Here is a 24,744-nt window from a genome sequence, read left to right on the forward strand (position 1 = left end):
AAAGCTTCCTTATATAGTATTTGCTCCAGAGTACTTCCGTATTGTTTTAGCCTGGGTTCACACAGGAGCAGTGCATGCGACTCAGACAGGAATCAAACCGCATTCCTGTTCAAATTGCATGCGATTCTTTGCTTTTCTTTCATGATCAGCAGATGATTGGTGCAATGATCTCAGGCTCCTGCAGAATGCCAGGTAGCTGTCTGCCTGTACCTCATATAAGCAAACAGTTACTGAATGGGAGGAAGAATCAATGAACTACAAGGTCACTCACCAGCACCCTTGCAGTTCATTGAGAACTACAAGGTGTCTGCCACGGAGGCCGATGGTAGATGTAGTTAATTAATTCACAGAACTTTGGGCGGAGCTGCGCTTTATTAACTTTGACAGCGGGTGCGGGAAAAGGATCCCCCAAACCACTGTCACAGGGAGGGGGATCAGGGGGAGAGGAGGCAGGAGTGTTACATATTCACCCTATATACAGGTGGAACATGCAACATTTTGCAATAGTGAACTTATTCTTTAACTCTGCACTTGTATAAAACACACTGATTGATAGGATATACTATAGGACTACTTACCAGTGTCAGCAGGCAGCAAGGAGATGATTTGGCTAATGCTTTCTATATTCAAGCCAGGCAGGTAAGCAGCAATGATTGAGCCAAGTAGTTCTCGTCTGAAAAAGAAAATATAGTTTTGTTAGTTAAAAGGCAAATCACCCTTTCTATTGTTGCGATACGTCTTATGAAACACATCAGAGGGACAGTTAGGCTCGGCTCACACTATTGCCGCATGCGGCTCACAGCAGGGGTCCCGTGCGTCCCCATTCCAGCCCGAATTTTGGGCTGAATTCGGACCTGAAAACGGACCAAAAGACGCACAGGACCGCTGTGCAAATCGCACCGGAGCCGCAGCAGAGATATGTGAACCAGCTCCATAGAGAGCCGGTCACAATCTCCTACCATGCAAATTGGATGCAGAAGTTGATTGTAGATCTCACAGGAAAAATTCAGAGAGAAAAAAAAGTAGCTTAAAAAGCAAAGACACAAAATTGCCAGGACCAGAGATCCCAGCAGGGAACTAGGTCCTTACTCCTGGCTAGGCAGAAAAAAAACTGAAGGCCAATAGCAGAGAGGGGGGTGTATACCACCTAGGACTGCCCATGGGTGGAGCCAAGTCTTTTTTCTGCCTAGTGTCCTACTCCTGTAGGGGGCGATATAACCCTATAATAAAGGAAGCGCTGTGTCTGTCAATGAGAAATACATTTTTAGTGAGATACTTCCAAAGGGAAATCATGTCCAAGGCTGAGTTCACACTGGTACAACATACGCTCCGACTTTGGGAGCACATGTTGCATGACGTGTACAAATCAATGGTTCCCTATGAGAGCCGTCTTAACTGGTCCGACACATGTCAGTCCGACTTTGAAAAAGCTTCCTGCACTACTTTGGTCCAACTTTGGTCTGTTTTCAGCCCACTCAACAACATTGAAGTCGGAATACAGTCCGATCCTCGTCCTAACAATCTGACTTGTGACATCCAACATGGTGATTACAGCAGCAGGAAAAGGAATTTATGTCACACTAGGATTGTTTTGATTGGTCAAAGGACAAATCAGAGTATCTCAAAGTCGGAGCAAAATCGTATGCTCCGACTTTGTATCGTAATCGTTATTCAAGCCGGATGGAAGTAGGACTTCAGTTAAAGGGCAAAGTAGGATGACAGTCGTACAACAGTCCTGTCGTACCAGTGTAAACCCGGCCTAACACGGATGCAGAGAATGCTAAAAAATTTAATTTTTAGAGCCCTGCAGGTACAGTTGCTGATTGATAATTATAAAACCACTCCCTTCAGAAAAACAAAAGGTAGGAATCTGCGGCAAAGCTTGTTAAATCCCCAGTGTGGGGGGGGGGGGGGGAGTGTTTTTTTTTTCAACAAAAGTTGAGTTGCTCTTTAAGCAGATTAAAAATCCTGTTGAGTTTCGGCCTTTGTGCTGTCTGCAATGATCAACAATACAGTGTGTGTATATACTGCATTAGAAACTTGCTAGATTCAAGGCCTTCAGAGGCAGCTGCCATAACTGATAATTTTGTTTTCTTTCTTTCACTGCGTTCATATAAGTCACTGGAGAAATAGGAGTACACATTTCAAGACAGGGATTTTACAGCCATCCTTAAAGCTGAACTCCAGGCACAAAAACTTTTCTTGAAATATATTCCTCCAAAGTCGCATAGGATTTGCCTTCATAAACCCAGATATTTACCTTTTAAAAAGGTAGCAGTGACATCACTGTGCTGTACATAGCCTGTGCAGAGAGCAGAGCTGTGGGAGGGGCCCAGCAGGCCCCACCCACTACAGGCTGTCTGCAGAAAACGACAGGAGGGGGCGGAGACAAGACCAGTCATCCTGCACAAGGAGAGAGAGCAGCAGTGACTGGTCTTTATTACAGGAAGCTCCTACACAGAGGAAAATTCTCACTCTGGATTACTGCAGAGATCTGGAAGAAATACACAACCCTTGTACTCAGACAATATTTGCTTTTCCTGGAGCTTAGCGTTAATAAAACAGTTTTCACAATTAGATCCATAAGGATTAAATAAAAATCTTTGTACTATGGAACCCATTTATACATATAAAAAAAAGAGCAATTTTCTCAAGATTGCATACATAGGGTTTAAAACCCAGCAGATCTGCACTGATCGCTCTAATCACCACATCGCAGGGCTGGAACGCATTTTGCTTTTACATTCTATGAATGTCTTGTGTGCAGACATTTTCAGGGTTAACAAATGCTAGTGGTAGGTTATGAGAAGGGACAATCTCAATCCTACAATGTCCTCCAACAGTAATAAAAAGCATTTGTTAGTCTGGGAACTGCTACAGATCATAATGTCTAATGTTACAGTGCTAATCTCTCCTATTAACACTATTACATGTGTTCAACACAAGTGACCAAACATTCAGAAGGATAGTCCTAAATTCACAGCCACGAGAGTTTGCCGCTAATTAACCTAATTAGACAGAGGAGAGGAGTTAAGCAGCCAGTACGAGGTTGATGAAATGTACACTGGCACTTTGCCCTTGTTAAAGGGCTTGTAAACTTTCGTGTTTTTTCACCTTAATGAATCCTATGCATTAAGGTGAAAAAACTTCTATCAGTCACCGACCCCCAGCCCCCACCATTTTACTTACCTGAGACCTGGAATTTCCAACGGTGAGGACGCGCTGTCCCTCTGCCCGGGGTTCTCGGCACTTGACTGGATAAATTGATAGCAGCGCAGCCATTGGCCCCCACTGCTGTCAATCAAATCCAAAGACGCAGGCGCCGGGGATGGGGCCGAGTCCGGCATTCGTGTCTATGAACGCAAATGCTGGACTCAGGAGCGCGCACGCAAGGTAACCCCCCGGGAGAGAGGTGGGGGTTATCTGATGTGGGGAGGAGCCGCCGGGGGACCCCAGGATTTGAGGATCGGGGCCACTCTGTGCAAAGCGAGCTGCACAGTGGAGGCAAGTATGAGATGTTTGTCATTTAAAAAAAAAAAGCTTTACAATCACTAAGTATGGTAAGCAAAGTGGGCACAAGGTTTTTATAGCATCAATGAGATGTCACCATCAGACAAGGATTGTGGTAGAAGTGCAAATACTCCATTCCCAAGTGTTTCCGAGCCTTTCCAAGTTCAGCCAAGCTGTCCCCGAGTATTTCCAAGGCTCGCCAACGCCCCCCACCTCTGGCCACATGTGGTATTGCATGTAATAGAAGTCAATGCGGAACGAATTATCTTCGTTTCCATTGACTTCTATGGGGAAACTCTCTTTGATATGCGAGTGCTTTGGATTACAAGCATTCTCCTGGAACGGATTATGCTCCTAATCCAAGGTTCCACTGTACATGTACCGGGTCGTTTATAGTCGTTTCTAGGCAGTTGCGTTTAAAAGCATTTTTTGAAAAGCAAAAAAAAATGCATTCAGGACGGATGTTCAGAGGCATTTGAAATGCCAAATGCGTGTAACAGCTTGTAAATGCGGTAACTTGCATTTAGTCGCGTTACGTTTACAGGTGTTTTTAAATGGAGACACACTTCTAAAACGCAAAACGCGGCTTAACACGGCTAAATGTGGCAAAACTGATGTTTTTAAACATCGGTTACTATCTGTCAAGTTAAATCGTTCAGGAGAGGTTATGAAATGTCCCGTGTACATTAAGCCTTAGAAACACAAAACTTCAAAAGAATCTGGCACGTATGTACACATAAAAATGATAAAGATGATTATGCTAATAATAAGATTTACAATTGGAATATGCACACATATTATATATATACATACATACACACACAGTATACATGTACATTTTACATACACACACAGTATACATGTACATTTTACATACACACACAGTATACATGTACATTTTACATACACACACAGTATACATGTACATTTTACATACACACACAGTATACATGTACATTTTACATACACACACAGTATACATGTACATTTTACATACACACACAGTATACATGCACATTTTACATACACACACAGTATACATGTACATTTTACATACACACACAGTATACATGCACATTTTACATACACACTATGTATATGCTCTGTTGATTTGCCTGTGTCAAAGTATTTCCATTGCACCATCAAAGCCCTATACGTCAAACAGGATGTCCAAACAGCTTAGAATAGTTTGTGATCTGATTAAACAGAAACCAAACTGTAATGTGCAGTTTCTGGTAACAAAAAAAAAAAAAGAAGAAGATAGGCGTGCGATGAGTAAATACCGAGGACACAGCTAACCTTTCATATAAAACCTTCTGTAGGATGACCTGGCTGTTTTGCCATTCCTAAATTAATTTTCCTTAACAAGTGATGGAAACGGCATGGAAAAAAAAAATCTGACAGTTTGTTATGGCTGACAAGAGATTTGCTTTCGCACACATAAAAAGCCCATTCACACCGGCCAGCAAGGTAAAAATCAGGGTTTAGTGTGCGGGCACAGGCCAGTGAGAGGTGTGGCAAGGGGCGGTGTGATGCATGTTTAAGCGCATTATACTGTGTACTTTTTTTTTTTGTTCTAACTTTACTGAAATGTCAAAATGACATTTAATTCACTTCTATGCAATGCAGTTTGACCGCAATGCATAGAGCCTTCAGGTAAGCTCTGCTCTGATAGAAAACATTTATTTTCCACGTGCCGTTTTAGTGACTGGTGTTAATCTAGTGCAGAAAAATGCCAGTCACTGCACCTAGTGTGAACGAGCCTTAATACAACTACCACAATATAATTATTGTAAATTAAAGTGTTACTAAACCCACAGCAGTAAAATCAGTCTGTATATGCAGTAAAGCAGGCTTGTTATACTCACTGTGGAACCTAAGGGGTTAAAGTGGTTGTAAACCCCTTACAACCACTATAACCTACAGGTAAGCCTAGATTAGGCTTACCTGTAGGTGCTTAAAATATTTCCCAGACCTGCACGGTCTAGGAGATATTTGCAAATCGCCGTAGGGCGATTCCTTCTGCGCATGCGCCGGAGCTAGAAAGGGCACGCTGTGCCGTTTCTAGCTCGTGTCATGCCGTTAAAGGCGGTTCCCGCACGCACGCGACGTCACACAGCCAGAATTCGCGGCCCCCGGAAGGAAGAGGGGTGAAGAATGGACGCTCGCTATTAGCGAGGAAGACGGGGACATCGCGGGCTTCTCCTGAGGGTGTCACATAATGGGCTACTATGCAATGCATAGTAGCCCATTATGCTTTACCTTTGCAGGGAAACAAAGAGGAAGTAACACCCATCAGGGTTTACTTCCTCTTTAATCCTCTGCATTGTGTAAAAAGGCTGTTTGATCTTGTATGCACAGATCCTCCCCCCTCCTACACTGTCCCCCTGGACAAGTCCGGATAGGGCAGAGCCGTTGGAGTCAGGCTGCACATGCTCAGTTTGGTGTGTATTGCTAGTGAGGTTTTTTTTTTTCTTGGGAAAGTGCATGTGATCGGCACAGGGCCAATGACCACTGTCCAGACAGAGGGTCAGGAGCCCTGCAGCCTCATAGGTCAATCAGGGGAGAATGAAAAACGCCTCCTACAAGCTTCACCAGGAACTGATAGAAATCACAAAATATGCTATATACTGCTGATGAGAAAAGATATTTAGTAGTTTATATTTACTAAAATAATTGCATTCCATGTTCTGTGTACTGTGGGAGACCAGCTAGAGTGAATGAACACAGAAGAAATGGCTGCACTCCAAGATCCATCAAAATTCGTATTTAATGAATGAACATCCCAAGTGTTACAGACAGTTCAAATGGTAGACGCGTTTCACACACTAACAGGGGCGCTTATTCATTACAAGATATAGATATATAAGATATAGTGAATGGGTTTAGTAACACTTTAAGCCAACAAAACCAGGCCAATTCTACAGATGTACTTTCCTCCCTTTCCCATTTACCGGACACAACAGGTGCCTTCCACACATTGTAGAAGTGATCAGGTGGCTATAGAGCCACTTGGATCATTGCTACAATAAAGCCCATCACCGGCTGAAAATTTTATTACCGGGATGAATTATGCAAAAGTTTTTTATGAAAGTAATTTATGTGGCGAATATATACGGTCCAAGGCCAGTCATACAGACTGAATCTCGGGTGGTTCCTGCTGAAATGGGCAGGCTAAATGCACCAAATTGATCGATTGATCAACTTGGGTACAACAAGCCTGCCGGATTTGTTTCTGATTGTCGCAAGTGGCTGCTAAAGCCGCTAGCGATAGTCACTGGGGTAGGGGTGGGGCAGGAGAAGCTGTCCCCGCTGGGAGAAGACAGTTGCTCGGCAGGAGGGATTCTCCTGTCAGCACTGTCTGTGTTTATGGGGAAATCATGCAAATTTCTCTCCTGCAACCACCTATGTTCCGCCTATGGGCTGCCTAAGGGCTTGTATAGACTTGCAGTTGGAGGTAGTAAATCAAGGTCGAGTCACAAATAAACCCCCCCCCCCCCTCCAAAACCTGCAAAGGCAGCTCCACACCTGCATTGCGGCAAAAATTACGGCACAGTGCTGCATTTACAGAGTTAAAAGATTTGGTTAGGGGTGCAACCTATCGCCTCCTCACTGCCTTTCAAACGTGTCTAAAAAGTCGTTCCCCACAGATTGCTTTTCAGAGGTACAGCAAAATTAGAGTTTGTTCACATCACATGCGATAGGGGCTGCATGGGCACAGAAAAATGCCTCGTTTTCTATTGTGACAAATCACTAATGTACTGCAAATGAGGCAATCTGCATTTTTTTCGCACAGCAGCACATTAGGGTAAAAGAAAGCATTCATAAAAACAATTACATTAAAGAGGTGTTTGTCATTATCACTTAAAGCGTTTGTTACCCCAACATTTCATATTCCTGATCTGTTCCTGCTGCACCATGTATTTGTATGAGAAAGTATCCAGTTCTCTTTTTATTGCTTCATTTGTGTGAAATCCCCGGTGTTCCTGCCAGTCCCTCTGTTTTCCATTAAAAAAACTGACCACACTAAGCAGGAAATCTAAGTCGGTTCTCTAGCTTTGCTGGGAACCCAGCTTGCTCTCCTCCAAATGATCAGACTTGTCCTAACATTACCCCCACTGCACAGCCATTCACTGGGAAGATCAGTGTACTGCTGCTTCTCCTCCCTGACTGGTGTGTTCTGGTGGCGGGGTAGTCCCCTGTCAGAATACAATAGCACAGTGGGAGAGATTGCTTTATTATCATTGCATAGTTAGTACAGTGACCCCGTTGGGCTGAACAATAAAAAAAAAAACTTAACGTGTGTGCCAGGCTTTACAAAGTAGAAACTGGACTCTAAAGGGAGGTACATACTAGGAGGAAATCGGAAGAAATATTCCATATGAGGCCCGATCGTTCAATTTTCGTACAGTGTGTGCGCAACTTCCAACATCCAACTTGCAAAACGAAAATTTCTGAACGGACAAACTCTTAAATTTTTCTCGTACGTTAACAGAATGCAAGGACTTTTGTTTAATGTGTACCGTTCTCGTACAAGAATAATCAGATACGAAAGACTGCGCATGATCAGAAAGAAAAAAAAAAGCCTTTGTTGTACAAGAATTCCCATACATTTCCTTCTTTGGTTCCGACTTGCTGTGGAACATCAACGAAAACCGGATGATGGTGTACCAGCCTTTATCCTTTAGTGTACAATCTTCAACCCTTTGGGAACGGTTGTGCAACCCTCGGACTCCAGGAGACTGTATTGGGAGTTGTAGTCTCAAGTAACATTTTCCCATTGTTTGTTTTCTGCAGCACGTCTCCAGTCTTCAGTCACTCTGGTAGCATATTCATAGCATCTGACCACGTCCAAAAGGTTTTCCAGTCTGACAGTCTTCTGTAGCATAACATACTAAATTTTATGAGGTCCCATGATGATGCCAGTGAGCCACAGATGAGACTCCTAGATCTAGTGAGTGGATCACCACGATGAGACTCCTGGATCTAGTGAGTGGATCACCACAATGAGACTCCTGGATCTAGTGAGTGGATCACCACGATGAGACTCCTGGATCTAGTGAGTGGATCACCACAATGAGACTCCTGGATCTAGTGAGTGGATCACCACGATGAGACTCCTAGATCTAGTGAGTGGATCACCACAATGAGACTCCTAGATCTAGTGAGTGGATCACCGCAATGAGACTCCTAGATCTAGTGAGTGGATCACCGCAATGAGACTCCTAGATCTAGTGAGTGGATCACCGCAATGAGACTCCTAGATCTAGTGAGTGGATCACCACGATGAGACTCCTAGATCTAGTGAGTGGATCACCACGATGAGACTCCTAGATCTAGTGAGTGGATCACCTCGATGAGACTCCTAGATCCAGTGAGTGGATCACCACAATGAGACTCCTAAATCTAGTGAGTGGATCACCACAATGAGACACCAGGATCTAGTGAGTGGATCACCACAATAAGACTCCTAGATCTAGTGAGTGGATCACCACAATGAGACTCCTAGATCTAGTGAGTGGATCACCACAATGAGACTCCTAGATCTAGTGAGTGGATCACCACAATGAGACTCCTAAATCTAGTGAGTGGATCACCACAATGAGACTCCTAGATCTAGTGAGTGGATCACCACAATGAGACTCCTAGATCTAGTGAGTGGATCACCACAATGAGACTCCTAGATCTAGTGAGTGGATCACCACAATGAGACTCCTAGATCTAGTGAGTGGATCACCACAATGAGACTCCTAGATCTAGTGAGTGGATCACCACTGATCTAAATGCCTTACAAAAATTCACAGGACTAAACCTACGAGACCAAATCCCCTTTCTATCATAGTACCCGATCCCCAAATCTCCTGATCCCCACCACTTTATACCAGCACCGTAGGTTCACCTCACAACAGGTGCAGACATCTTCCCGGCGTTCCCCCTTCCTGTATACTGACACCCAGCTCCACCCTTCTGCAGCTGGCTCCGAGCCCACACAGCCAGCTGCTCCCTTTAAATGAAAGGGAAGTTTTATAACTGGTTGTAATGAGGGAGCGGGGGATGTGTAATCCTAGACTTTGCTCCTATGAGGGATTCTGGATGGAACACTAACTCTTTCAGAGCCAGCTGTGTATAAAGCAATTGAACTCTGCACCAGGGTGGGGAGTCACGTCTGACATCCATATACCTCAGACTTCAGACTAACCAATCTATTTTATGGCTTCAATTTGGAAAGAGTACATAAATGAGGGCTGGCTAGACATTCACTCAGATAAACTCTCATTGAATAGTTGTTATCAGATATTTACAGGAAATGCAGGAGGGATCAGAAGGAAATGGTCAGCTAAAAGAAGGACACCTCGCCTAACGAGCCAAGCCATCACACGGACTTCAAAGCTACACTTTGCGTTTAAAAATAAAAGCAGTGCCTTAAATAGCTAAATACAGTCAGGAACTTCGCTTTCTATCCCAGCAACAGTAGAGCAATGAATACAGTTCTAGGACCTGCACACAAGTGGTGGACAAATAAAATGTAGACTATGTAGATCATATTCAAACAAAGTTGGCATCTTTATGGGGAGCAGTGTACTCAAAACTAATAGGATTACAATCATAGGTGTGCACAACAAAGCTCAAGCACACATGTGCACGTAGATTATATATAGATATAGAAAAAAGAAAAAAACAAAAACAAACACACACTCTTATAAATAAATGTAAACAACCAATGTAAAATGCATTAAGCCCTGGTTCACACTAGTGCAACTTGTCATGCGATTTGACAGTTTAAAGTCGCTTGACAAGTCGGACCCCATTTGTGCCTATGGAACCATTCAAATCTGTGCGACTGACTTGCCCCCATTTTGAAAAAGATTTCTGCACCGTTCCTGGAAATTTCATATGCGACTTGCATAGACATCTGTGCATGACGTCGCACAAATGTCGGCAAGCCGCACATGAAATCGCACTGACCTGCCACTGGTATCAGGAGGGCAGGGGACTGGTTTCAGGAGGACTGGTGTCGTCAGGAGGCCAGAGGACTGGTGTCGTCAGGAGGCCAGAGGACTGGTGTCGTCAGGAGGCCAGAGGACTGGTGTCGTCAGGAGGCCAGAGGACTGGTGTCGTCAGGAGGCCAGAGGACTGGTGTCGTCAGGAGGCCAGAGGACTGGTGTCGTCAGGAGGCCAGAGGACTGGTGTCGTCAGGAGGCCAGAGGACTGGTGTCGTCAGGAGGCCAGAGGACTGGTGTCGTCAGGAGGCCAGAGGACTGGTGTCGTCAGGAGGCCAGAGGACTGGTGTCGTCAGGAGGCCAGAGGACTGGTGTCGTCAGGAGGCCAGAGGACTGGTGTCGTCAGGAGGCCAGAGGACTGGTGTCGTCAGGAGGCCAGAGGACTGGTGTCGTCAGGAGGCCAGAGGACTGGTGTCGTCAGGAGGCCAGAGGACTGGTGTCGTCAGGAGGCCAGAGGACTGGTGTCGTCAGGAGGCCAGAGGACTGGTGTCGTCAGGAGGCCAGAGGACTGGTGTCGTCAGGAGGCCAGAGGACTGGTGTCGTCAGGAGGCCAGAGGACTGGTGTCGTCAGGAGGCCAGAGGACTGGTGTCGTCAGGAGGCCAGAGGACTGGTGTCGTCAGGAGGCCAGAGGACTGGTGTCGTCAGGAGGCCAGAGGACTGGTGTCGTCAGGAGGCCAGAGGACTGGTGTCGTCAGGAGGCCAGAGGACTGGTGTCGTCAGGAGGCCAGAGGACTGGTGTCGTCAGGAGGCCAGAGGACTGGTGTCGTCAGGAGGCCAGAGGACTGGTGTCAGGAGGGTAGAGACTGGTGTCAAGAGGGTAGAGACTGGTGTCAAGAGGGTAGAGACTGGTGTCAAGAGGGCAAAGACTGGTGTCAAGAGGGCAAAGACTGGTGTCAAGAGGGCAAAGACTGGTGTCAAGAGGGCAAAGACTGGTGTCAAGAGGGCAAAGACTGGTGTCAGCAGGGATGTGGACAGTGTCAGTCGTTTCTTTTTTTATATATTATTTGTTTACATTTTTTTAAAACCCCCGTTGGAGGGCTTAGGTGAGATATCAGAGGTCTAAACAGATCCCTGTTGTCTCACTTTTGAAACAGAGAAAGGGACTGAAGACAGAGATTCCCCGGTCCCTTTGATTGCAGCCTCAGCTGCACTGGACAGTCAATGAACAGGAAGTGTTCTGTGCCCTGGGGGCTTCCTGTTCATAAACTGAAGAATATTAAACACCATTTAGTATGCTTCAGTTTTGAATGAACACAGCGAGTGTTCAGGACCAGGCAGCAGAGAGCATCTGGGTCACATGGGGTGATTAGGGTGTGCCCAAGCACACCCATCTGGTTACAATAAATGCTGCTGGGATACAATCACTTGGTGTGTTCCCTGGTTGTCCAGAGAATTTGTCCGCTTATATCAACAGTCTGAGGCTGGGTTCACACTATTTGCGGAGCATCTCGCAGCAGGGGGTCTGGTGCATCCCTGTTTACCATTTCAGGGGCGAACCAGGTCCGAATTTTTTTCCCTGAATTCGGACCTGAAACAGAGCCAAAGACGCACAGGACCCTTCTGCAGTGCGCCCTGCGGCCCCACAATCTCCTGTCATTTGAATTGGAATCCGCATCCAATTCGCATAAGTGTGAACCCAGCCTCAATCTTCAAGCTGCAGTCCCTATAACAGCTTTTCTCAACCTTTTGTTGTTTTTTTTTTACCCCAGAGGAACCCATTAAATATATTTCAGATCTCAGGGAACCCCTACTAAAAACGTATAAATAGATCACAATACATTGGTGTAATTATTAGGTTGTAGATATAATATGATAAGGAATGTGGCATCCCTAAAGTATTTGATTTGCAATGGCGGACCATCTTGTGGGCCCCACTGCATGTTAGGTTAGTGGGTGGAACCTCCGTTACATCGGAGGTCCTTGGCAAGAATGGCACCCCTAGAGGCAACCAAATGAAACTTTGTGTACTTATGTGTGTGAGAGAGGCCCCAAGCCACTGACTATGCCCAGTGATGCAGGCTCCAGACTGTGCAGGCAACCTCAGGGGGGACGTCAATCAGCTTATTGCTTAAGAAACCCCTAGCAATCTCCTTCGAGGAACCCTGGGGTTCCACCAAATCCTGGTTGAGAAAGGATGCTCCATAATGTAACAATGAAATGCCCAAAGTGAACCGTATTGAAAAGCTTGGAGCGCTACTCCAAAGCACTTAATTCTCTGCTTCAGTGATCTACACTGGTATGGGTGCCGGTGACTCTAATACTCATTAAGAAGTATCCTGTGAAAGCAATGTAAGAGTGCCACGCACTTCCAACAGCCCCATCTCAACAGTAAGGCATCAGCCTCAGCTCCTCCATTACCACATCTTACCGATGCGTTTCTCCCCATAGGACAGCCCCAGGAGTGCGGTGAAACGCATCAGCCATGACACCAACATCATTACAACTCTCTGCAGTGGCAGCTTTTAGTGCTGCATACGAGCCACATCTGTGTTAAAGTGATTGTAAAGGCTCTTTTTTTTTTTTAAACAACATGTTATACTTCCCTCCTCTGTGTAGTTCATTTTGCACAGAGCAGCCCGGATCCTCCTCTTCTCGGGTCCCTCTTTGCTGCTCCTGGCCCCTCCCTCCTATCGAGTGCCCCCACAGTCAGCAGCTTCCTATGGGGGCACCCGAGCCAAGTCACAGCTCCCTGTGTACATTCAGATACGGAGCCTGACCCTCGCTCCTCTGATTGCCTGACTTTGATTGACAGCCACGGGAGCCAATGGTGCTGCTGCTGTGTCTCAGCCAATCAGGAGTGGCCCAGATGGGGTAGACACTCGTGGACATCGCTGCAGAGAGATGGGGCTCAGTTAAGTATTAGGGTGGCTGCTACACACAGAAGGTTTTTTGCATTAAGATAAAGAACCTGCTGCCTTTACAACTCCTTTAACAGTTGGTCTGACAGGTCCCCTTTAATTATACAGAAGGATCCAACACCACATGCACCGTTCATTGAAACAGACTAAGTCTTATTTCCCTCTCTTCTGTTAATGGAACCCACGCCTGATTTTTCCAGAACTTTTTGTGTGTTTAATATCATCTTACAAAAAGCAAATGGAGTCTCCACAAGAGCCTTGGAAGTTTGGTTTCTTTGTTGCACGGCTCATTTAGCTCGCATTCATCCTGTCAAACAAGAAGCCCCCATGCTGTTTCCTATTTATTCTGTATGTCAGTTTTCTCGCTATCGTCTGGGCTGTACATCGTATGCTACATATTTTGGCCTATAAAGAACAAGCAAATGTTTTCTGACATGAGCCAGAATCCTAGTTTTATTTCATTTCTAGGAAATCTGTGAGCGCTGGATTCTAGCTGCCAATATCCAGTCTATTCAAGGCCTCTCACACCTTCATGTTTCCAAAGGCATTCATCAATATTGTTTTTTTTTTTTTTTTAGTGATTTTACAACAACTTTTTTGTAAACTTTACTTGCATATTTGAACATTATTTTACCCTTTATATGTGCAGTGCATTTGGAAAGTATTCACAGCGCTTCACTTTTTCCACATTTTGTTATGTTAAAGCCCTATTTCAAAAAGGATTCAATTCATTATTTTTCTTGAAATTGACAACGTGAATGAAGTTTGTTTGAAATCTTTGCTAATATATTTAAAAAAAATAAAAAATAAAAATTTCATGTACATAAGTATTCACAGCCTTTGCTATGACACTCAAAATTGAGCTCAGGTGCATCCTGTTTTCACTGATCATCCTTGAGATGTTTCTACAACTTGATTGGAGTCCACCTGTGGTAAATTCAGTTGATTGGACATGATTTGGAAAGGCCCACACCTGTCTATATAAGGTCCCAGAGTTAACAGTGCAGAGGACAAACCAAGCCATGAAGTCCAAGGAATTGTCTGTAGACCTCAGAGGGTTGCATCGAGGCACAGATCTAGAGAAGGGTACAGAAAAATGTCTGCATTGAAGGTCCCAATGAGCACAGTGGCCTCCATCATCCATAAATGGAAGAAGTTTGGAACCACCAGGACTCTTACTAGAGCGGGCCGCCCAGCCAAACTGAGCGTTCGGGGGAGTAGGGCCTTAGTCAGGGAAGTGACCAAGAACCCGATGGTCACTCTGACAGAGCTCCAGTGTTGCTCTGTGGAGAGAGGAGAACCTTCCAGAAGAACAACCATTTCTGCAGCACTTCAACCATAAGGCCTGTATGGTAGAGTGGCCAGATGGAAGCCACTCCTCAGTAAAAGGCACATGACAGCCTGCCTGGAGTTTGCTAAAAGGCATCTGAAGAACCATGAGAAACCAAATTCTCTGGTCTGATGAAATAAAGATTGAACTCTTGGGCCTAAATGGCAAGTGTCGTGTCTGGAGGAAACCAGGAACCGCTCATCACCTGGCCAATACCATCCCTACAGTGAAGCATGCTGTGGGGATGTTTTTCAGCGGCAGGAACTGGGAGACTAGCAAGTATCAAAAGAAAGATGAATGCAGCAATGTACAGGGACATCCTTGATGAAAACCTGCTCCAGAGCGCTCTGGACCTCAGACTGGGGCAAAGGTTCATCTTCCAGCAGGACAACGACCCTAGGCACACAGACAAGATAACAAAGGAGTGGCTATGGGACAACTCTGTGAACGTCCTTGAGTGGCCCAGTCAGATCCCAGACATTTCTGGAGAGATCTGAAAATGACTGTGCACTGATGCTCCCCATCCAACCTGATGGAGCTTGAGAGGTCCTGCAAAGAAGAATGGGAGAAACTGCCCAAAAATAGGTGTGCCAAGCTTGTAGCATCATACTCAAAAAGACTTGAGGCTGTAATTGGTGCCAAAGGGGCTTCAACAAAGTATTGAGTAAAGGCTGCGAATACTTATGTACATGGGATTCTTTTTGTTTTTTATTTAGTAAATTTGCAAAGATTTCAAACAAACTTCTTACACATTGACATTATAGGGTATTGTTTGTAGAATTTTGAGGAAAATAATGAATTTATTCCATTTTGGAATAAGACTGTAACATAACAAAATGTGGAAAAAGTGAAGCGCTGTGAATACTTTCCGGATGCACTGTATCTGTCTGAATGAAAACTGACCACTCTCAGTTCATTAATGACAATCTATTTGTATATTGTGGAAGAGAAAACTGTACAGCTCATGGTTTCTTTTTTCTCCAAAAACACACCCCCTTGGAACCCTGTACTGGGCCTCCATATTGCACATTGGGAGTCATTACTGTAATATTTAGCTGCAAGTAACCTGATCATCTGTATATAAGGGAATCTGATTAGCTTCCTGCTTAAAATAAACGTGTAGCCAGACCAAACTTTTCAATCTGCTCTTTACATTAAGTAGAAAGCTCATCCAGGTGTCCGAAGAGCACTTCCCATCTTCTGCAGAGCTCTCCTAGTTCGTTCTCTGTAAGTTTCATGTCCAGGAATGGTGCTTACGGAGGATCCTCTCTCCCATATAAATCCAATGGGTGCCTGAGCCATTTGCGCCTGTTTTTTTTTTTTTTTTAAATCGGCGAGTACCGATACTTTCGGTCAAGTACTCGCCGATACCAAGTACCATTACTTTTGCATCTATACAAAATTAATGTGTGCAAATAGTACTGCAAAGTATCTCATGCATTTTAAACAAGAATGCAGTCCTATTCCTGCCCGAATCGCATGCAGTTTCCACACCGCTCCTGTGTGAACCCAGGCATGTCATAGCGATTTCAGCCTGGGTTCACACAGGAGCGCTACGGGAAACTGTATGTAATTCGGGCAGGAATCGCACTGCATTCCTGTTCAAATTGCGTGTGATTCTTTGCAGTATTATTTGGATGCAAATCGCACTGCAAGGTATCAGTTTCAGTATCAGGAGCATTTTCACGAGTACTCATGAAAAAAATACTTGGTAACGGCAGCGATACTGGTATCGGTGCATCCCTACATTAAAGGCTAACTCCACTTTAAATAAAGAAATGCACATACTGCTGCAGGAAGACATTATTTTATTACACAGGAGCTTGTAAATCGCACGCATTCCTGCACCTGCCTGCAGAGGCACACAAAATGTCCTGCTTCAAACACAACATTTGTGGTGCCATTAACTCTTAAAAGTTTTACTAAATCCACAACAGTAAAATCAGTCTGTATATGCAGTAAAGCATGCTTGTTATACTCACTGTGGAACTTAAAGGTTTAACCCTCTGCACTGTGTAAAAAGGCTGTTTGATCAGGTCTTCCCTGACCCTCCCCTTTTACTGTCTCCAATCCATCTCCTGACAGAAGCGAGCCCTGGGGGCACTCTGCACATGTTCAGTTTTTTCTTCTTTTGTTTTTTTTTGGGGGGAGAGTGCATGTGATCAGCACAGGGCCAATCAGCACTGTCTAGACAGAGATTCAGGGGTCATGCAGCTTCATAGGACAGTCAGAGGAGAATAATAACTCCTCCTTCAAGCTTAAACCTGTGCTCGGCCAGACACTGACAGAAGTCACAAGAACAGAGCCTTAGGGGCACTTTGCACATGCTCAGTTTGGTGTGTATTGCTAGAGAGTTTTTTTTTGGGAGGGTGCAAGTGATCAGCACAGGGCCAATCAGCACTGTCCGGACAGAGGATCAAGGGTCATGCAGCCTCATAGGACAGTCAGAGGAGAATGAAAAGTCCTCCTACAAGCTTTAACCAGACACTGATAGAAGTCACAAGACTGCTATATACTGCTGATGAGAAAATGTATTTAGCAGTTTATATTTACTAAAATAATTTCATTTCCATGTTCTGTGTACTGTGGGAGACCAGATATAGTGAATGTAGGCTTCTGGGTTTAGTAACACTTTAATGGCACTGCCATGCACTGAAAAAGCAGTGCGGTTTCCTGAAAGCGCCTGATGCCAAAGCACAGCTGCAGGGACCCTTTCCTGCAAGAAAAAGCAGCCTATTTAAATGAATGGGCTGCTGTGTCCATGCAAACGAAGCACAAATGTGAACCTTGCCTTCCTAGCAGATCTATAGAACATGTCCTGCACCCACACCCACTCTCAAAATGGCAAATTTTATAAAACGGGTATATCTTCTCTAGTTCTTCTTTAAAACTTGTTCTGCACTTTTGATTGGGAAAAACTTCTATCAACAAACACACCAATAAAACAAGTAAGATGTGCTGTGCGTTGGTTTGCACGCCGCTCCCCTCATCGATATTATGCAGCAAAGTGAACTGTTGTGCACTTCAGAGATTAAAACACAGATATGAATAATTGATTTCTCTACCCAATCAAAGAGAGTGTTTATCTCCCCCCGGGCCCTGCTTTAATCTACTTGCACTTAATGAAAGGGGCCCTGCGCGTCCCTGATCCTCACATCTTGTAATGACACACTATAGGGATACGATTCATTCACACCCACTTGGAATGACCCATTTACCAGGCACTGTGACATTCATTCATGCCATGCTCTACAGAAAATACAAAGCCCATGCATTTTGCAGTGGATCTGGAGCAGAAATCCAGCAGACAGCCCCGGTAGCTGATCAGTCTGCCAGGGTTAGTGATGGGGAGGAAGAAGCCCTGACGGAGGTAATTAGTTATGACATACTTCCAGCTACATCAGTTCACGCAGCTATGACCTATTTGTGAAGTCCGAGGCTACTAAGTGCCCGTGTCAGCTTTAATTTGGGGTTGTCGATCGGAGGGTTAAAGACAAGGCTGTATAGCCCCCCCCCCCCCCCCCACTGTACAAAAATCATTCAGCTTAACCTTCTCTTTACCACGGGGCTAAACACAGACAAAAGCATGTCCAATCAGACGGTCATATAATACGGGCCATGAATAATTTCAGAGTCTGTGTCACTGAGCACCAATAGACAGCTGGAGACATTCGCTGAAAAGGATTCTGCTCAACCACTTAAGCAAAAAAAAAAAAAATAAGAGCGGGCATGCTGCACCTTATGGTACCACAGCAGATGTGATGCCTAATCAAAGGACCAAAAAGGCACAACAGAACCTGTAAAAATCTGATTCACTTTAATTAGGGATGCACCGACACCATTTGTTTTTTTTACGAGTACCGATACTTTTCTTTTAGTACTCGCCGATAACCATTACCGATACCTACCGCAACTGTTTTATTTTCACTTTCAGCAATGGTACAAAGCATTGAAACGTTATTTACAAATGAAATAAATAGATTTTTTTTTTATTTTGCGCTTTTTCAATGTGAAATGTGTAAATATATGTTAATATATATGTGTAAAAATATTCACTAACAAAGCAAACAAAAAAAAGTTTTAATTGTTTATCGTTTATAAAATAGATGTGAACAAAAAAAAAAAAAAGCAGGAAAATTAATTAAATGGAGAACAGGGAGTTAATTAGGGCTGATTAGAGTAAATTAAAGTGGTGTTCCAGCCGAAATTATACTTTTTAAATAAAAATACCCCTATAATACACAAGCTTAATGTATTCTAGTAAAGTTAGACTGTAAACTAAGGTCTGTTTTGTTAGTTTATAGCAGTAGTTTGTTATTTTATAAACTTACAGCAGGCCGTGGCCATCTTAAGTGTGGGCATCTGAAGCCAGACTGTATTACTTCCTGGATCTCATCCTTGCAGATCTCGCACAAGCTCAGTGCAGCACAAGCAGTGTAATAGGTTTCCATAGCAACGGCAGTGTCAGAGGAGGTTGCCACCCCTTCCCAGAAGCCATTGCAAACAGGAAATTATGCAATGGGCCGCGGCCAGGGAGGAGGAAGTGAAAAATGAATACAGCAGATATACAGTAGGTGCTGAGAAAAAAAATTTAAAAATATCCAATTCGTTTACAGTGCACAGTTTAGTGAGGGATGCTGGAGAGTTGTAAAAGTGGGTGGAACTCCACTTTAAGGGTTAATAAGGGGTTAAACAGAGGAACATTTGTTCATCCCTTTGATCTGCAAAGCCTTGCAAAGCAGGGGATAAAACCCGGCACATCCATTAGTAAAAACACCAGGCAGTAAACACTTTACACATAGTTGGGCACACAATTAACCCTTTGATTGCCGCAAATGTTAACCCCTTCCCAGCCATTGTCATTAGTACAGTGTCAGTGTATATTATTAGCACTGATCACTGTATTAATCTCCCCGATGGGTCCTCGCCAGAGGGCGTGGTTTCCTTTAAGGTTCCGTTGGCCTCATGTATCCATATGTTAGGATAAAGTAAACAGAATGCCTCTCAGTGTAATATGTTTAAAAAGCAACTATTTATTAAAAGTAATTGCTTACACCAATTTAATGTTAAAAGCGCTTAAAGAGGAAGTAAACCCTGATGGGTTTTACTTCCTCTTTTGCTCGCTGCAAACGAAAAGCATAATGGGCTAGTACGCATCGCATACTAGCCCATTATGTGCCACTTACCTGCAAGAGAGTCCAGCGATGTCCCCTGTGTAGGCAGCGTCCATCTTCTGGCCCCTCTTCCTTCTAGGCCACAGACTCCGGCTCTGTGATTCGCCAGAGCCGCACGACGTCACTCCCGTGCACGGGAGCTGCGATTAACGGCACAGGCTAGGGAAGAAACAGCACTTAGTTTCATTTCTTCCCCGCGCATACGCCGTTGGAATTTTAGGCGGACTACAAGTGAAATATATTTCCACTACCTATAGGTAAGCCTTATTCTAGGCTTACCTATAGGTAGAAGTCCAAAAAGTGGGTTTACAACCACTTTAAGGCTGGGTTCAGACGGGTGCGATGTTAGATGTTCACACCCATGCGATCTGAATCCTGTACTATTTGAAAGTTCACAATGCGATATGCGTACCGACCTGGGCGTGTCATTAACTTTCTATTGAGTCCCGCAGCGATTCGCATAGGGCAGTGTGAACTGCCTGCGAGTCCTATGCGATGCGGGAACCTGCACTGGAATTGCGCCGATTCCCACAGAGCGCTGGTGTGAACCGGTGCAAGAAGTGTTAAGAACATTGGCAAAAAACTGCCTCTCAAGTCACTTCCGGTCCGCCCAGCGGACGGACGGTGAGACGATCTTGACAGTTCATATATTATCCAATGGGACAAGCAAGAATATCGTTTTTGGATGATGCCAGATCCTACGATTTCCGTTTAATCGGTACAGTTGTCGTTCGAAAATACAACACATGACATAATTTCCGAATTTTAATTCTGTCGCACGAGAATTTTCGTAACTTTAATAACCTCTTAATTTCCAATATGAGAATAGTATAAAAAAAAAAAAAAAAACACAGACAATCATTCATCCGATCATCTCATCATGTGTACCAGGCATTAGAGTAATACCCGCCGTGTCTCACTACAGGGGCAATCTAAGACCCCTTTCACAATGAAGATGTTTTTCATGCGTTTTAGCGCTAAAAACAGTGCCTGTAAAGCGCCTGAAAAATGCCTCCCATGCCACCCCAGTGTGAAAGGCCGAGTGCTTTCACATTGGAGCGGTGCACTTGCGGGACGGGAAAAAAAGTCCTGCCAACAGCATCTTTGGGGTGGTTTGGGGGCGGTGTATACAGCGCTCCTAATCCGCCCCTGTCCATTGGAATGAACGTGATTCGGAAACGCCGCAACACAGGCGCTTTTAACCCTTTCTTCGGCCGCTAGCGGGGGTTAAAAGCACCCCGCTAGCGGCCAAAAAGCGCTGCTATGATGACGGTAAAGCGAGTGGAGTGCTTTACCGCCAAGCGGCTCAGTGTGAGAGCAATCTACAAGAAAACATAACGCTGGTATGTGCTGTAGAAGGGGAGAGGGAGGCCGGCGGTTGGATCCGGTGATTCCTGGACATACCGTTTAACATTCTGTACATAACATACTGAATTTACAAAGTAGGTCGCCTTTCAAGTCAGCTGGTTTGAGGGCTCTGCACAACTTTACTCATACTGTGTGCACATTACTGTTTATGGAGAAAACCTATAAAGGGCTATTTGTAGTCATTTCACATAAACTAACCCCATTAGAATTGTGAACATACCACGCTCACATCTGTTAGAAAAATAAAGTACTGACTGGGCCACATGAAACTATTTGAATAGCATATCTAACCCGTGAAGTCATGTCAAACTGTAGTAAAAGCCTGGAAACAAATCATATGAGGGTGCCAAGTACTGAAATGCATATTAATGCGGGAAAAGTATTAGATTTCAGCAAACATCAGATCAGAGTTCTTCTTTAACCACTGGGTACCAGCCTCTAATAACCCTTCATTACCAGTCCAATTTTCAGTGCTGTGATAATTTGACTGACAATTACTCAGTCATGCAACGTTGTACTCAAATGACTTTTATATCATTTTTTTTAAACAGATAGAGCTTTCTTTTGGTGGTATTTAGTGACCACTGTTTATTTTTTTCAAATATTCCAATATAAAAATAAATAAATAAATAACCTTGAAAACAATCTGTTTCCCCGCAAGAACAGAACAAAAACCCGCTTGGAAAAGTATGCACCCCCACTTTTGGAAAGTAGGCACCTCAAGGTGATCTCATTTTCTGCCACATTTATTTATTTTTTTAAATGGAGACACTTGCTGATATTGTGGAGGTTAAAAAATGGGGCTTGGCAATGGTGTACGAACGACAGCGCATACAGGTCATACACAGGGAAGAGGAAAGGGTTACAAAACCCACTTTATAAAAACTCAGTCACGCCCAAAAGTAGCTCCTGAACTTTTCTTTGGCGCTTTCGTGGGCAGAATCGTGGCAAATCTGCCCGCGATTCAAAGCGTTGAAGTGTGAATGCAGCCTATGGATTGGAAGCCAGGTGGGTAGAAAGTCATAGTACCCAACTAGATCTGTACTATAAGAAATACAAGCCAACCACTTCCATAACCATTGCATAATAATACCACTTTAAACTTGTGCCATTTAAAAATTGCCCTGGGTGAAGAACTATTCACCTGTGTGTAAACGTACAGCGGTGGGTGAATGGTTAAGCGGTTAGTTGTTATACAGAGGGAGGAGAGTGAGAACCGCGAGGAGAGAGTATCTTCTTGTTTCTTTGCTCCCGGTTGTCACCGTCATGGATGTGTAGAGGAACACTGAATGTAAGAGACGTGATGTGTTTCAGCCTAAGGTCTCCGTCACATGCCATAAAGCACTGCCTGCCTCTGTGCTGGAGAAGAAGGATGATAAGGCAGCTGAAGGTGACAATGTAGGGAACATTTGGTCAATGATTTTTATTTTCCTTGTCCTTCACTAAGAAAATAGAAAGCCTTTCTTTCCAATGGCATAGGTCACCCCACTGAAAATGACTCATTTTTGCCAAATTATCTTTTTTTTTTTCACATTTTTTATTTAGTATATGAGAGTCACAGAAATAGGCAATCATAAGTAGATGAATTAATCCAACTATACATAAGATGGTATACAGAAGTCGGGTATGGAATACAATCTGTATATACACAACGTATCATCAATAACAACAAGGCCATCTGGAGATGATAACATAAGCCGCTTGGTGAAACCTAACCATTTTCCTTTTGATTTTTGGCATTTGATTGGGAAGTAGGGATTAAAGTAGTTGTGAAGTCCCTTTTTCTTTTTTTAAATAGCAAACGTGTTATACTTACCTGTCCTGTACAGTTGGCTTTGCACAGGGAAGCTCAGATCCTCCACTTCTCAGGTCCTTCTTCGGCTCTCCTGGCCCCTCCCTCTTCGGCTCTCCTGGCCCCTCCCTCCTGTCAAGTGCCCCCACAGCAAACAGCTTGCTATGGGGGCACCCGAGCCGAGCTGCAGCTCCTTGTGTCTATTCAGACAAGGAGCTGCCATTTGGCCCCACCCCCTCTCTCTCCTGATGGGCTAAATGACTTGATTGACAGCCACGGGAGCCAATGGCGCTGCTGCTGTGTCTCAGCCAATCAGGAGGAAGAGTCCTGGACGGCTGAGGGACTTGTGGACATCGCTGGAGAGAGATGGGGCTCAAGAATGTATTAGGCGGGGCTGGGGAGGCTGCTGCAACACTGAAGCTTTTTTTATCCTAATGTATAAAATGCATTAAAGTGATTGTAAAGCCACATACACAGATTTTCTGCTGATTTTTGTCTTCAGATTTACCAAAACCATGTAGTGCAAGGGCCTGCCTGATTGCATACAAATTGAAACTCCTAAGGTTTGACCTCATATCATATGGCTTTGGTAAATCTGAAGGAAAAAAGTAGCAGAAAATCTGAGTGTGTATGGGGCTTAAGGGTTTGTTTTTTTTTTTTGGTTTTTTTAAGTACCAAACGTCATACTTACCTCCACTGTGCAGCTTGTTTTGCACAGAGGGGCCCCAAAACCTCGTCTCCTGGGGTCCCCGGCGGCTCTCGTGGCTCCTCCTCACATCAGATAACCCCCTAGGAGAAGCCTGCGTCATTGGATTTGATTGACAGCAGCGGGAGCCAAGGGCTGCGCTGCTATCAATCTATCCAATCAGGACAGGAGACACCAGCTGGAGCTGGTGTGCTCGTTCCTGTCACCCAAATTTCGGTGATCAGGTAAGTATAAGGGGGGCTCGGGGGCGCTGCTGCATTAAAAAATGTTTTTCACCTTAATGCATAGAATGCATTAAGGTGAAAAACGGCGAGGGTTTACAACCCCTTTAAGATAAAAAACCTTCTGCCTTTACAAACCCTTTAAGGCTCGGTTCACACCTATGCAGTTTGCTTGTGACCTGTTTATGCATTTTTGACGTGTTTTCTGATGAGTTTTGCATTTTTTATGCTTTTATTTTATTTATTTTCTGACTAATTTGTTGTTGGGCAGGTTAAAAAACGCAAATGGTGGCAAAATCGCACTGCATGCTTTTCTGCAGCTTCTCCATGGAAATCTTTTAAACCAAAAAGCACCGTTTTGCAATTATAAAGGTCTCTGACTCTTGGCAAAAATGCAGCGGCTAAAAAAAGCATAGATGTGACCGTGTCCCATAGGAAACCATGTTAAATGGACTGTAGTGTGCTTCTGCAAAAAAACGCATAGCTGTGAACAAGGCCTAAAGAAAGAAAGTTTGAGAAGGGGAATTAAGAAAGGTTCCAGCCTGAGGAAGTGGTTGTAAACCTCAGACATGAAATACGAACAAAGCATATCTCAGTGTGTACTTGTCTGCATCCAGAGCACTAAATATCATTTCTGTCTGCTGCCTCCTTCCTCTGCTATCAGCATGAGTCCCTTCTGACAACATTTCCTGACACCAAGAGAAAAATGGTGATGGGAGGGGCCTCCAGCTGATTGACAGCCTCAGCTGTGTTCCCGTGTGAAGAGGGATATGTCCCTTCCCT

General features: G+C 44.3%; 1 protein-coding gene across 4 annotated transcripts in view; it reads right to left on the reverse strand.

Annotated features, from left to right (window-relative positions):
- The window catches only part of SIPA1L3 (signal induced proliferation associated 1 like 3), a 290,975-nt gene that overhangs the window by 114,162 nt on the left and 152,069 nt on the right, over positions 1-24,744 (reverse strand). For all 4 annotated transcript variants that reach the window (XM_073598491.1, XM_073598488.1, XM_073598490.1 and 1 more), the window contains one exon: positions 579-673. The gene's annotated coding sequence lies outside the window, so the exon portion shown is untranslated. The remainder of the gene's footprint in view (positions 1-578; positions 674-24,744) is intronic.

This window comes from Aquarana catesbeiana, linkage group LG09, assembly GCF_042186555.1.
Source record: "Aquarana catesbeiana isolate 2022-GZ linkage group LG09, ASM4218655v1, whole genome shotgun sequence".
Lineage (NCBI taxonomy): Eukaryota > Metazoa > Chordata > Amphibia > Anura > Ranidae > Aquarana > Aquarana catesbeiana.